Source organism: Sceloporus occidentalis, unplaced genomic scaffold (genome assembly GCF_023333645.1).
Source record: "Sceloporus occidentalis isolate IW3139 unplaced genomic scaffold, rSceOcc1.0.p SCAF_1, whole genome shotgun sequence".
NCBI lineage: Eukaryota > Metazoa > Chordata > Lepidosauria > Squamata > Phrynosomatidae > Sceloporus > Sceloporus occidentalis.
This window is the reverse complement of record NW_028316981.1, coordinates 41,355,314-41,370,931: the sequence shown is the minus strand read 5'-3', so window position 1 is coordinate 41,370,931 and position 15,618 is coordinate 41,355,314. Positions and strand designations below refer to the sequence as shown.

Below are 15,618 nucleotides of genomic sequence, written 5' to 3'. Positions count from 1 at the left end.
CGTTCAAGCCGCGGTGCGCGCGCGGGGCGGAAGGGGCGGCACGTCCCATTCAATTGAATGAGCGTGCGCGTCCGTTGCGCCCTGCGTGCACCCGCACCACTGCGCCGCCGCGCACGAGCCCCATTGTTTCCAATGGGGCTCAAGCATAGGCGAAATTCGCCTTACGTGGAGGGATCCGGAACGGATCCCCCACGTAAGGCGAGGACGCACTATATATGTGCAGGAGAACCTGTAGAAAAACTGTCACTTGAAGTTGATTTCTGTGGATCTAATTATCAGTACTGTGGTGAGATAATTTTCATGCCTCTAAACACAAACATACACAATAAATAAATAAGATGTAAATATACTAACCAGTGATGTCAGTTTCTTCTGTTTCTAGCACTTGATCAAATGACACTCTCAGATCTGTTTTACTCTTTTCATTTCACAGGAATTTGCAACAAACTAAAAAATAAGCAAAAATAAACTATTAACAGAATCACAGTAAGGGATCTTGTAACAATTTTGAAACTAATTCAAAACAAGTTGTAGCATAATCATTTTAGACTTGTTCTACTTCCTCGGATGCATGGAGTGAAGTGTTGCCCAGGAAGAACCTTTATAATCAGACTATATGAATAGCCATAGAAATGCAAAATTTGTGGGTATGGTGATGAGGTGATAAGTTCACTTCTAACTATGGCCATTGAAGGTTGAAGTTAAATGCAAAGCCAGAGTGGGAGGAAAAACATATGAATGGTGGACAAGGTTTACAGAACAGATTAAAAACAGAAATTACAGAACCCCACTAGTGGGCATCTACTACATTTAAGAGATTTATATCTGAAACCAACTGAAACCACTCAAATTTATCAACAGCAATAGCACATACCACATTCCAAAACTCCCTTCACCATTCATATGGTCATTCACTCACCCAACATCGTTCTTTTTGCCTGTGTTCCTCAACTATCATAGTTAAATCTGAACCTACATGTTTTGCATTTCTATGATAATTTATATACCATATTTGATGGACAGCGCTTAGTTAATAAAAACAGTAATAATAATTTCAAAAATCTAACTGTCTGCATTTTATATACATTGCTAGTTCAGAGGTTGGAAAAGTAACATTTCAAAAACTCTGTATCTGTTAAAGACATCTTGAATCCCATTTTGGGAGAAAGGTGGGATATAAATCTTTTAAATAAATAAATAAATAAACAAATAAATAAATTCGGAAGGCTCATACAATCATAGAATTCAATTATAGGATCATATGATATTTTTAAAAGTCCCCCAACATTGTATGTTTTAAGTAATACTGTAACATCCTAGCTACATTCTTTTCTTACTACTGTAACATACTGTTTGTAGGACTGTCTTTACAAAGGTGTTGGTAACACCATAAGGAGATTGTTTATTACATACATTGGGAATATATAATTCCCTTGTTACACCAGCGTTACTGCTTCTGGACTGATTCTGGCCCAATTCAAAGTGCTAATCTGACCTCCAAAGCCCTACACAGTTTGGGAGTAGGCTCTATGAAACACTGGATTCTCTCAAGTGAATCCACTTCAGTTTTAAGATCATTGGGAAAAGGCTCTACCACTCTTCTACCACTGTTGAGACACTTCCTTTGAGAACATGAGAGAGGGCCTTTGAGATGGCAGCTACTAGGATGGGAAAGCTAGGTGCATTTTCTCTTTGTCTACCTGTGAGCAGGCAAAGACATTATTATTCAGACAAGGCTTTAGTTTTAAGCTGATTAATTTAAAAGTAGATTTCAGTCTTCTGGGTGCTGTTATTATTACTATGTTTTCCTCATTGTGTGTGTTTAATTTATGTTTTTTTATTGGATATTGTTTTTAGCAGATTAATTTAAGATTTTAATTATAACTTTCATATTTTATTTATTGCATATTTTATTGTTCGGAGCCTCAGGCAAGATAGAAAGATAAATGATAAAAAATAAAATAAAAATGAATCCTGTGCTTTAATAAGTATAGACAGAGATGTAGAACAACAGGAAGTAGATGCTAATTATAGGGGGAAAAACAGAGGAGGTAACATATTACTTCAGTGCACCAATACTTTCTTCTAACCTTTTTAGTCTCACAGGGTGGGGGAAACAGCTAATTTTCAAGTTATTTTGTGCCTTTAGCTTGCATAAATGAAAAACCAAAGCTTCCAACTTTTTAAAATATCAATTGTTTCTAATGTTTAACTATGCCCCCCCCCCCCCCCCAGTAAAACACTGTTTGAAATGATACTGCACACCAGGGACAGAAATACAGTTAACTTCTTTCTTTCTTTCCTCCTGCTACTCAGTAATCTCTTTATCCAGTCTCAAGCTAGATAAAGTTGCTATTTCCCTTAGGAGAAGTTTCTTCTCACTACATTTTCATATCTAAAAGAACAAACACATTGATGTGTCACACCGAAGACTAGGCAGAATCTTAAACAGTTTTTTTAAAAAGAATTAAACAATATAAGCACACAGTCAAGCTTCACCTAGAATTTATAAATGTTGTGGTTACTTAATATGCAAGTGATCACCCTGACATGAAACATTTCATCCTCAGTTATTATGATGCCTCCAGGAACACGATCTGACATAGTTGTTCTCAAAAGAGCTATATTAACAATATGAACTATGAATTGCATAAGCACTGAATCCAGTCTAATGGGGCTTGGGAAATTAAAAGGTAATGGGGCCAAACACTACAGAGCCCTTCTGGGATGATGAACGGCTTTCCACAGCCTCCCTCCAATGTTGTGTCAGGTGTGCTGTTGTGGGATAACTGTTGCACAGGGTTCTAGCATTGGCTAAGTCTTTGTACATACAGCTCTGTGACATGAGATTTGTCCTTGCAGTTGTCCATGCCTAAGATATTAGCATCATGGACCATGCCTTTACTGGGGGTGCAATCATTAGTGCCACTTCACTTCCAATTTAACTGATTGTACCCTATACCTATACCTCATGAAGGAGGCTCAAGTGAAGAGAGGTTGAATAATATTTATCTTTGTATGAATCAGATAGGTGACCCTCCAGACGAAGTGGGTGTCAGTGCTACATGAGAACATAGGAGAATCTTTCTGTTTGCTCCCTGTGGAGCCTTGACCATGACTTCATCAAGGGAGAATTCCTGGGAGACAAATTATTACAGATTATGATGAACTGAAGTGGCATTGAAAAAGTGGTCCTAACAAACTGTTCTGCAGAATATAGTGTAGACTAAAGGATGTTCTGATGCAAGAGAGAGATAATTGAGACAAAATAGTCCATGTACTGGTAATTTCCCGATTAAACTACCTAACTGCTCTACCTGTGCCTTCCCTTAAGGATAACACAGAAGCTACAGCATATCATAGAATACCAGTTTTAAGGGAATTGCATGCACTGCCACCAGTATGTTTTTTTTTTTTTTTTTTTTTTTGGTCTGAATTCAAGGTGCAAGTAATGATATCCAAAGCTCTGAATGGCTTTGGCATCTGTCTGAGGTTTCAGGTGTGCTGGAGGCAACCTCCTCTGTGCCCTATCAGTCAGGGCCAGATGCTATGGAGAAACATGGGAGAGGGCTTTTTCTGCGGTGGCACCCCAGTTATGGAACATCTTTCCCATAGAGGTCCAATTGGCACCGACTCTGATGTCATTCTGGTACTACAGCTTTGGGGCCATGATTGGTCTTATCCAAATGTGTACATGTGAATGGTTTTATATTGTTTTAAAATGTCTTAGCTGTTTTTAGTTTGTCCTATTAAAAACATTAAATGTTTTTATATGCTTTTTGAAATATTGTTTTAAAATATTATACTTACTTTAAAATTGTTTTAAAAGTTTCCAAATAATTTTATTGTATTGTATCCTGAGTTCCCTGGATATTTTTTTTAATGAAAAATAAATAAATAAATACTCCTGTCCACCACTCTCTCCCCTGGCTGCCATCTCCCACTTGACATGCCCCTGTCTAACTGGCCACAATTTTGTGGCACCAGATGATTGCAATTTACCATCCAAGCTCCATAGCTTTTGATGGGATAGATAGTTCTCAAATGCCCTAACTTAATCCCAAAATATATTTTAGTCATTCACATTTTTATTATTTTTCCTTATTTTTCCTTAAAATTCAGTGATTCATTTAAAAAAAATTCAGTTTCTGAATCATCCCTTACTCTCTCCACTCCAGATTTGTTAATCTGCCCCACATTGAGAACATAAGAAATCCTCCACATCTAGCATTTCCACTTCTTTAAAACAGAAAAAAATGATTATTTTTTTTTAAAAAAATAACAAGATACAAATTACATGTCAAGTGTTTTTTTCAGCCAAGACATAAAGTATGTGTGAAAGACAAGCTGGAGACCAGGGTTTGAATCCCCACCTGGCCATGAAAAACCCCTGGGTGACCTTGGGCAAGTCACAATCTCTCAGCCTCAAAGGAAAGCAAACCTCCTCCGAACAGATATTGCCCAGAAAACCCCTTGATATGTTCACCTAAGGTTCATCATATGTTGGAAACAATTTGAAGGTATACTGCAACAACAGCAGCAATACCTATGCACTCTGCTTGAGACGTAACTCCCTGGTACATATACCTAGATGCATCCCTAATTTGTAGAATGTGTCATGTTTGATGTGTGGGAAAGGCTGGTGTAACATAAATTTATCTGTGGCCAAGTACAATTGTCATTTACAATTACTAAAATGTGGAACAACTCTAAAGGGTGTTTAAATTTCACATTATTGCCAGGAAAAGGACATTACTCAGTGCCATGGTAATACTGCAGAAATGCAGTTTGATATGCTGTGTTCATAGGGAAAAGAAAATTTCATCAGTGGTATCCACCTGGCTGTCAGAACCAGCTAGCTAGCAAGCAGAAAAAACTTGCTGTTTTCTCTCATCAGGGAAATATTATTCTATGACAATAATGTCTACCTGCATTCAAGGGCACCCACTGACTGTTTCACAGTGAGACAAAGCAGATGATTCTCAAAAGGTTCCCTAAGATGCACAAACAATCCTTTGATGTGATGGTGTGAATGGTTCCCCCCCCCTCCACACACACACATACACATACACACACTATCCCAATAGGCATCCTTTCCTCTGAGAAGGATCTGTATGGGCAATTCAGGGCTGGAGTGTTTTTGCAGCTGCACAGAGCCACCCAACCCCGACAACCACAGTCAGCAAAGGGCAGCTTTCCAGAAACAATGAATTCCTTGACAGCATCACAGAACTTGACTGAAATGCTGTCCCGTTGTTCTTCTCTCTGGAGAAAAGGGTTTATAGTCTTATTTACTGTATATCAGTTGGTTAAACCAAGCGGTGGTAAGAGATAGTGCTTCCAAACTACACACAGTAATGGTCTCAGAGACTTGGCAAGGAGGAAACAAAAGCAGAAAAAGAAATTTGCATTTGTTGCACTGCTGAGTCTATGTATGGACAAGTATTATTAACTGGAGTCTCACTGTCTCCCCTTGAATTTCTCTGTTTTGCAATCACACTTGCTTTTATTAGAGCCATCTCATTGCATCTTCAATTTTCAAGAGGGTCAAAGGGTTTAGATCAGTCAGCAGCTCAGGGTAGGGAGGTTTTATTAATTTTGACATATTCACTGAGGTGGAGTCTATGTTTCATCTGACCTAGAGGATGCTGAGAAAATTAATGTGGGAGGATGGGATTGCACGAAGTTAGCCATGTCAGAAGCTGGACAAATACCCTGTTCATCAGATGATAGGGGAACACCATGCTGCTGTTTCATTATGTTAGGGATTCTTGTATCTGTGGATGCATATTCTCATGGGTCAGTTGATCCCTTGATCACAAGTGCATCTGCTTCAAAAGAAGCTTGAGTACATTATAGACAGTCTTGAAAAAATATGAAGGTGTTATACACAATTGGAGCGGTATTTACTCCACTTCCTACTCAGGCTGCTAGTGATTTCTCAAAGCCAATGTCCATATTATCATTGTCACCAATGGCAGCTGTTGGCTTCCTTGTCAGAACAGTGCATCCACTCTGAGTTTCATTCCAGATTTTAGAAGGAACTACCCAAGGTGCTGAATTTTAAACTCACTAATTCAGCACCTTGTATATCTCCTTTGAAGTCTGAAATATAACCCAGACCAGATTCTCCACAAAGCCAGACATGGGCTTTCCACACTGTCATACATATCTTTGATTGTCACACATAGCCATTGATTGTCACACGTCTATAATTACCAAAATGGCCTATTGTGGTGATTGGTGGCTGACCATGCTTTCCTTCTGGAGATCACCAGGAAAACAGGCAGTGAAACTTAAAGAGGAGGATGATGAAGAGGAGGATGAAGAGAAGCAGCAGCAACAGCACTAGAGTGAGTTAGATTCGGACTGCCTACAGTTGTCAGTGTCAGAATCAGGGATGTAATGAATTTCATCAATTTCCTGACTGGTGTTCAAGAAAATCATGCAGGACTAAAGACAGCATACAACAAAATGCAAGAACATTTCTTTTTGCACATAGGTTTGACAAATAGTACAGAATAGTAGGAAAATCTTACACTCACATTTTTTTTGTTTACCACACACACACACACACACACACACACACACACACACACAGAGAGAGAGAGTGAGTCTGTGCAGTTTTATGAGGGGGGGGGGAACTTCGCCTGCTTACATAGTTTTTGTTTCATATTTGGAAAAAGCACACAAAATGCAAAAGTATACTGCACATAATACCCCTATGCAAACAATGTGGTGAAGGTCTGATATCGTGGCTGCAGCCTTTATAAGTCTGAAAGCTGCACAACCCAAATGCTTTCAATTTTCAGGAAAAACTGCATGGCTTCTGGGAAACTACAGTTTTCTGAGCAAGCTATGCCACTTTTGTGGAAAAACTCCACAGTTTCCTGTCATTGCAAGGGAGAAAAAATATCCTAAGTGTCTCAAGTAATGGGATAAAAACCTGTTTCTTTATTCTCAGCATCCATCATGACATGGAAAATATTGAGATTTTCCATCCCTAGTCACAAAATGCTAACTCATAATGGAACAAGCCTCTTCAACAGTTTCAACTGCAATCTCAGAAGTCTTCAGCCATTGGTATCTAGATATTGGTTCATAAATGGCATATTCAGATACCAACCATTAAGCCTTCTTTTGACATCATATACACATCCAAGCATACAATAATTGTAAATTACAGTTGGCCCACAGACAAGAAAAAATGCAAGACCTCAAGTCCTGTTGTCCCCAGTGATTGTGCAATTTGTGTGCAGCCACTGGTGTGGCCATGTGAACATGTCATCATCGGGAACAACAGGGCTTTCTGTTCATGGATGCTCAGATCCGCAGATGCCAAGCCCACAGATGGTGAGAGACCACTGTATAATAAAATTTATATAGATTTTTAAAAGTGTTGCTAGAAATGACTCTGGGTCCTTGCTCACAAATGACAGATGGAACAAGCTTTACCTGATCGTACTCAGAAGACATGTCTTTAAAAGGGGTAATAGTCAACACTTGTGTTCTTCCTAACAAAATGGCAGTTTAAAGGAGAAAAGGACAAGAGAGAAAAGGACACAAATGGTCCACTGATGCCAGAAATAAATAAATAAATAAATAAATAAATAAATAAATAAATAAATAACTTTATTTATATACCGCCCTTCGAAACATCAGGGCGGTTAACAGCAATATTCAATACAATTTATAAAAACAATACCATTAAAACAGTAATAAAAGAACTTGTGCCAGATCACAAACAACTGACAGAGGGGGGAAGAGGACTCACAGGGCAAAGAATCAGGGGTAAGCCTGCTTGAAAAAGAATGTTTTTAGCCCCTTCTTAAATTGGGCCAGGGAGGTTGCTGAACGGAGCTCGATGGGCAGCAAGTTCCAGAGGGTGGGGGCCGAGATGGAAAAGGCCCTTCTAGTGGTGTTAACCAATCTAGCCTCCGGAACTCTTAACAAATGCTGCCCGGTGGATCTGAGTGTGCGGGGCGGATTGTACGGAGAGAGGCGGTCCTTTAAGTACCCTGGGCCCAAGCCATTTAGGGCTTTATAGGTTATAACCAACACCTTGTATTGCGCCCGGAAGCGAATAGGCAGCCAATGTAGGTCTTTTAAGACCGGTGTTATATGACTGGTCCTAGATGTATTAGTGACCCGTCTTGCTACCATATTCTGCACTAATTGCAGCTTCCGGGTATGGTACAAGGGTTGCCCCATGTAGAGCGCATTGCAGAAATCCAACCGAGAGGTTACAAGAGCGTGTACCACTGTTTCTAGGTCCCCCTGGCTCAGGTAGGGACGCAGCTGGCGTATCCGCCCAAGCTGATAACAGGTGCTCCTGACCGTCGCGTCCACCTGAGATGTAAGGTGGAGCGACGAGTCGAGGAGCACCCCCAGACTGCGTACAGAGTCCCTCACAGGAAGCGTGATCCCATTCAGGACAGGTGGAACCACCGCCATCCCTGGGCCAGGAGAACCTATCACAAGTACTTCCGTTTTCTCTGGATTCAAGCTGAGTCTGTTTTCCCTCATCCAGCCCATTACTGACTCCAGACAGGCCACGAGAGGAGAGATGCCATCCCCGGTCACTGCATCAGTCAGAGACATAGAGAAAATTATTTGGGTGTCATCAGCATACTGATAACCCCGCGCCCCATGTCTCCGGATGATCTCTCCTAGCGGTTTCATGTAAATGTTGAAAAGCATGGGAGACAGAATGGCTCCTTGAGGGACCCCAGATGTTAGGGGTCTCTTGTCGGAGCACATGTCTCCCAGCTGCACCATCTGGAACTTCCCAGAGAGGTAGGACCGGAACCACTGGAGCGCAGTGCCCCCGACTCCCACCTCTACCAGGCGCTCCAGAAGGATACCATGGTCTATGGTATCGAAAGCCGCTGAGATGTCCAAGAGCACCAACAGGGACACGCTTCCCCTGTCAATGCCCAGATGGAGGTCATCGACCAAGGCGACCATGGCAGTCTCAACCCCGTAGCCCGCCCGAAAGCCGGTTTGAAATGGGTCTAGATAATCTGTTTCATCCAGGATCGATTGGAGCTGGATCGCAACCGCCCTCTCGATCACCTTACCCAAAAATGGCAACAGCGATACAGGCCGATAATTATTATGCATCAGGGGGTCAAGGGAGGGCTTTTCAAATAAAGGTCTTACAGTGGCCAATTTTAAATTCGAAGGAAATTGCCCATCCCTGAAAGATGTATTAATAATCCGGTGTAACATTGAAGTTACCACCGGTCCCCCCTGAGCCGCCAGCCATGAGGGACAGGGATCGAGAGAGCAGGTCGTCTTCCTAACACTCCTAAGGATCCTGTCCACATCCTCGGTACTTACAGACTCAAAGTGATCCAGTTTAACCAAGTCCACATATGACTCTCATAAGGAATAAAGCACAAGCTTGCATCTGTAAAGGCTCTTTTTAAAAAATATATAGAAATCCATAAAATGTTAAGATTTCAGCAATTGCGTAATTACTGCAAAGCCAGTCTTTGGAAAAGGTCAATGTCCTTGACAACAGCAAGCACTTGGATATTAATATTCTTATTTCTTCTTGTTATTATTCCATATAAAACATGTGAATACAAAGGACAGTGTGTAATGATTGGGTTTTCAAACTCACATCATCAGAAACATGAAGGAAAGAATTGCTGAATAGAAGGGGGGGGGGGGGGACGAATGAAGCAGTTTCGTTTTTATATATGTTATGAATGCAAGCTATAATTGCTTAGCTGTCACTCTACTGACATGATGTTCATATCTATAAATATTATGATGATTCAGTCTTTAATAATAACAGATGGAAAGTCTTGTCATTAAGAACTTGTCATTTTTATTTAATGTTTTATGAAAAAATTAGAATGCATTGTGAATTCTAATTTCTTAAAGTCTAGCTTCTATCTTTAGAAAAAATAACTTTTCTGTAGCCATAGCCTTTTTGCCCATCAGTTGAATAGCTACAGCAATATTTCACAGCAACAAGATTTAAAATACACATCTGCATCATCATGGTGGCCCCCATGTGGATGGGAGACCACCATGATAGCACCGCCACCATGTGATATGCCTTGGGACCATGAGGTTGCTCTGCAATCCTGAGCCCAAAAATCAGCCCCAGACTGCTGCTTTTCAGCAGTTTGTACCAGGCCTAAGAGTGCATCTATATTGTAGAAATAATGCAGCTTGACATCACTTTTAAGTGCCATAGCTTCATCCTATGGAATAGAATTAGTAGTTTTTCCAAGTTCTTTAGCCTTCTCTGCCAAAGAGTGCTAGTGCCTCACAAAATTACAAATCCCAGGATTCTGTAGAATGAAAGAATAAAAAGAAGCAAAGTTGCACAAGCAAAAACTTTAATAGCTGGAGTTGTAGTCCTCCTTCTAAAGCTCAGAGTATCCACATTGTAGAGAGTGAAGACTGCAACACCATAAATTTCTGCTAATAGTCCCTGAGGAAGGCCAACTGGGGACAAGGCCAAAACGTGTTTGTTTGTTTTTTTAAAGTTTCTGAACTATCACTCAGCATGTGGGGCTTTGTTTCCTTTTATACTTCTAGTGTCAATATGTGCTTTCTAGTTTTTTGTTCTGTTTCTGTAGAATGGAGTCATGACAAGTGATGTCAAACTGCATTATTTGTACATTGTAGATGCACCCTAAGTCTTGTCAACTTCATTGAGGCTTACTGAAAGGTAAATAGATTTAGGATTTTAGTCTCCCATTCCAGTTAAAATGTTAATGACATTAATTCTCATTGACAGTATTCTTTGTTTCTTGGGTGAGGTGAAAGGAAGAAGAAAAATCCAGTCACGGGTTGAGTCTCCCTTATCCAGAATTCTAAAATCCAAATATTCCAAAATCCAAAACTTTCTAAATGGGAGGCTGAGATAGTGAAACATTTCCTTCTGGTTCCAAGCATTTCAGATAAGGAAGATTCAACCTGTATTGTTTTTAAAAATATGCTAATTTTCCTTCCTGCTTAAAAACAACACAGCTACTTCAGAAATGCATATTGTCATTTTGGAGCTAATACTTGAAGTAAGATAGCTCTTCTATTTTGTGTGTTGTAAGATTATAGGATTTTCAGTGTCATAGGATGGAGTAGGCCACCTCCTGCAAATTCCATCAGAATATGTTCAGCTCTCAGCCACACTCTAAGTTTTTTTTTAAAAAAAAAAAACAACACAAATAAGAGAAATTTAAACTGAATAGTAATAAAATTATTTGTTTGTTTGTTTGTTTATATCCCACCCCTCTGTCCGAGACAACCGGGTTGGCATACAAGTTAAAACAGTACAGTCCCAAATCCCAGTATCCCCTCCCCAAATAACAATTAAACAATTCATAGTTTAAAACATACCTTAAAATAAATAATCAAACAGTGGCTATAGCAGATTCAGAGGGGTAATGGGTTCCGATTTTGTTGGCCGGTTACCGATTCGGGAAAGGCCTGCCGGAAGAGATCCATCTTATCAGATTTTTAAAAGCCATTTAAGCTGGTAATGTGATGGATCTCCTTTGGCATAATCTGGGAGCCGTTGCCGAAAAGGTATTCTGGGTATTTGCAGATAGCCTACTTTTCATAGGCTGCAATAGATTCCTCCCAGAAGACCTGGGTGTGCAGGGTGGATTATACAGAAAGAGGCATTCCCGAAGATAGGATGGACCTAAGCCATTTAGGGCTTTAAAGGTCATAACCAACACATTGTACTGCACCCAGAAACTAATGGGCAGCCAGGAACATGGAAGCATTGCTAACTCCAATGGCTCCTGCATGCCAAGAGAGGATGACTTTGCCGCAGCTATCTTCCCTCTGATTTCAATGACAAGAAAAGTGCAGAAGCAGAGATATGTACACACAGAAGCAAATGCATGTTTGGGAAGAGGAGCTGCCAACCATGAAGTTTTCTACTTTTTACTACTGGGTTATTGGACTCAAATTTTGCCACTGGCTTTTGGACACATCCTTGGTAGCTGCCTTCACTTCAAAGATTCTTGCCAAGCAGCATTAGAAACTGTTGTTCAAGAAACTTAAGTCCAAACCAACCTTTGGCATGTGGAAATGGTCATGTGGGTTTTTAGATCTATGTTCCTGTGGAACATATATCCCCTGTGGCTAACCCTTGAGTCAAGCTAACCTTTGTTCCATTAGCTCTTTAATTTGATTTGCCTCTAAAACCAATGTTTTTTACCTTGAACCCTTTAGGAGTCAGCAAAATTTGTACATTATTCACAGGAAAGCTAAATTGGAATGCTATGAGGGATATAAATAAATTCCAGTGATCCTAAATAAGCTAGAGGCAGAGCATATTTTTATTGAAATATCTACATGGAAAGAAATATATCCCTTTATCGTTTGAGAAACCTGCAATTTTATATATAAAATTCTCCAAAGAAATAGTCTACAGTTTTGGGGGAAAAAACTCAAAAGAGAGATGGCATGGGAGGAGAGAAAAGGAAATCTGGAGTGGAAGCTGCTGGTTTATCTTCCTTTAAAACAACATCCATGAACCTCTTGAATTAATGCAGGACTATCTATCTTAGATTGTCACTGAAAAAACTGTCTGAAAGCTCTTTGAATAAAAAAAACACACTAAGAACATTTCCATATATGAATTATTTCCAGAGTATTTCCATATATAAATTATTCAGATATATTCAAATGATAAGGACAGACAGTTTGACATTACCGTTGCTACACTTGCAAATAAATTGTTTTGGTGTGCAAGTGACATGTAATCAGATATAACTAGTGTTATTCCTGGAATGGGAAAACCAAAGTTCAAACTTCCATTCCGCTATGAAGCTCACTAGGGCAATAATAATAATAATAATAATAATAATAATAATAATAATAACAACAACAACTACTTATATTCCGCTTAATCACTTGGAATCCAAGCGGATTACAATAATAAAAGAGGATTTTTGGGGCAGCATCCATACTGCAGAAATAATCCAGGCTGACACCACTTTAACTTCCATGCCTCAATGCTATTGAATTCTGGGATTTGTAGTTTGTCCTTATCAGAGAGCTCTGGTGCCACTACAAACTATAAATCCCAGAATTCCATAGCATTGAGGCATGGCAGTTAGTGGTATTATACTGGATTATTTCTGCGGTGATTACAGCCTAGGTAATAATGGATCAGCATCTCTCAGTTTGGGCATTCTCATAGGTTTGTTGTAATGCTCACAGGGAAAGAATTTAAAGTCTCATGAAAATATGGTGGAAATAGTAAGTGGAGGAAGAGCACAATCATACAGGGAAACCTCATTATCTCTAATGTTTTGTGCAGTATGGAGGTTACCTTACTCAAAATGGTGGAGTGAAGCATGCTATCTTTTCTGGATAATCCTACATGTATGGCTTGAGAAGGGCTTGCAGAGAGGGTTAAGACATGTTAAGGAAAAAGCAACATGGGATATACAGTGAAAGAAATAAAACATGTATGTGAGAGTCAGGATGACTCAGCAAAAGCAATTAGAAGCCACACAGGTGTAAAAGGTAATGGAATTAGCAAGTCCTAAATGCCAAGGACAGAAATGCAAAGTGGATAATTGAACACACCTGAGAATTGTTAAAGTGGACAAGGTGAAATGATGAAATCATTAATTATGGGATGAAACAAGAGAACCAATGAAAATGGTTGTACACGCCCACTGGGTGGAAACTGACAAGAGTGGGTGGTGTTTTCCAAGGACTATAATAATGGCTATGAATCGCAATGTATTTTGTGGGTAGTAGTGGAGGAGTATTATTGGAGTTGTGTTGGATAGTTTTGGAGCTGTATATAGTAGAATAAAGTAGATCTTTTATATAAGACTACTGAGTTGTCTGGTGTCTTGGGTGAAGATACAAGAGCCAGCTGGATCCTGAAGAAGTGTGAAGACTTCTGTGGAAGCAAGAGTGAGAAGGCTTGGAGAGTTTGTCAGGGTCTTCAGCCTATTCTCTGTAACTCTGCTGCTTTAGAGCAAAGCTTTAACCACTGGCCAAAACTGGTCAGCGCCGGTGCATAACAAGGTGGTGAGTTCGAGCCAGAGGTGAAGAGCTACAACTCCCATCATCCCTGACAAGGGTTATGGGCCCAGGTACTGCAGCACCCAGCATCCACAGAAGCTGAAAGTTCCAGAGAGTGGAAGACAGTTTTGTGGAAGACAGATCAGAGCAAGCTGTTTGTGCTGCACTGATAAGCTCCGTGAGTAACTCCTCCTGTGTTTTGTTTAAGCCCGTAAGGGGTCAGCTGTGCATACTCAGAAGGACTGTGTCAATTGAGTCACTACACAAATTAAGATGGAGATTTTGAAGTTTAGTAAATTGAATAGAAGCAACTACTCCACATGGAAGATTTATGCCCAATCACTACTTGTAAAAGAAAGTTTATGGGCCACAGTCGAAGCCGGGCTGCCAGCTGATGCAAATGCAGCCACGAAAGAGAAAGATAACAAAGCCAAAGCCTGTCTTTTTCTAATGCTGGAAGAAGACTTGATTAATGATGTCAGAGATAAGGAAACCGCCAAAGATGTATGGGACACTCTGCAGAGATTACACACTCCTTCTACCACCTTTGCAAAAATGCTATGGTCTAAGAGAATTTATAGGTAGAAGATGGCAAAAGGGCAGTGTGTGATAGAACATTTAAAAACTATGCAAAACTTGTTTGTGCAGGCTGAGCTAAGACTTAATTGTGGCCAGGATTCTGGAAGAAAACCAGAGGAGACTGTCTGAGAGGAATGACGCTCCAACTTCATTGTAAAGTAGATCATGAAGACACTGAAATAGTTCAAGATTTTCCATATCTTGGCTGAGTCAGAATGGAGGCTGCAGTCAAGAAATCAGAAGAAGACTAGGACCTGGAAGGGCAGCTATGAAGAAACTAGACAAGATCCTGAAGTGTCAAGATCTATCATTGAACACTAAAGTTAGGACTGTCCATGCCATTGTATTTCCAGTTTCTATATATGGCTGTGAAACGTAAGCAGTGAAGAACGCTGATAAGAAGAAAATCGATTCATTTGAAATATGGTGCTGGAGCAAAGTTCTACAGGCACCGTGGGTGGCTAAAAAAACAAATAAATAGGTTTTAGAGCAAATCAAGCCTAACCTCTTCCTAAAAGCCAAGATGACTAAACTGAGAATGTCCTTTTTTGGCTATATTATGAGAAGATATGACTCACTAACAAAGATAATAATGCTTGGTAAGGTAGAAATCGGTAGGAAAAGAGAAAGATGGATAGACTCAATTTTCCATTCCAGGTGGTTAGATTTAATCAAGGAAGTCCACAAGACCTTCACAAGGCCATTAATTATAGGGTAACTTGGAGGTCTCTCATTCATAGGTTCATCATAAATTGAGTTAAAGCTAGTGAGCCAGTTTTGCCTCTTCTTGGGATCTGGTTGCAGTAACACATGCCTTAGTTACATCCCAATTGGATTAATGCAGTGCATTCTACATGTGATTGCCTTTGAAGGGTGTTCAAAAACATCAACTGGTCCAAAGAGCACACAACTCCCTTGTTGCAACAGTTCCATTAGCATCCAGTCTGTTTCTGGGCACAATTAAAAGTGATGGTTTTGACCTATAAAGCCTTATATAGCTTAGGCTGTTTAAAGGAC

The 15,618-nt window shown here is 40.0% G+C and overlaps 1 protein-coding gene across 6 annotated transcripts in view; it reads right to left on the bottom strand.

Annotated features, from left to right (window-relative positions):
• The window catches only part of CHL1 (cell adhesion molecule L1 like), a 325,279-nt gene that overhangs the window by 228,278 nt on the left and 81,383 nt on the right, over positions 1-15,618 (bottom strand). For 5 of the 6 annotated variants that reach the window (XM_089519748.1, XM_089519774.1, XM_089519736.1 and 2 more), the window contains exon 2: positions 355-447. The exons of the other annotated variant lie outside the window; for it this stretch is intronic. The gene's annotated coding sequence lies outside the window, so the exon portion shown is untranslated. The remainder of the gene's footprint in view (positions 1-354; positions 448-15,618) is intronic. 6 annotated transcript variants of the gene reach the window in all.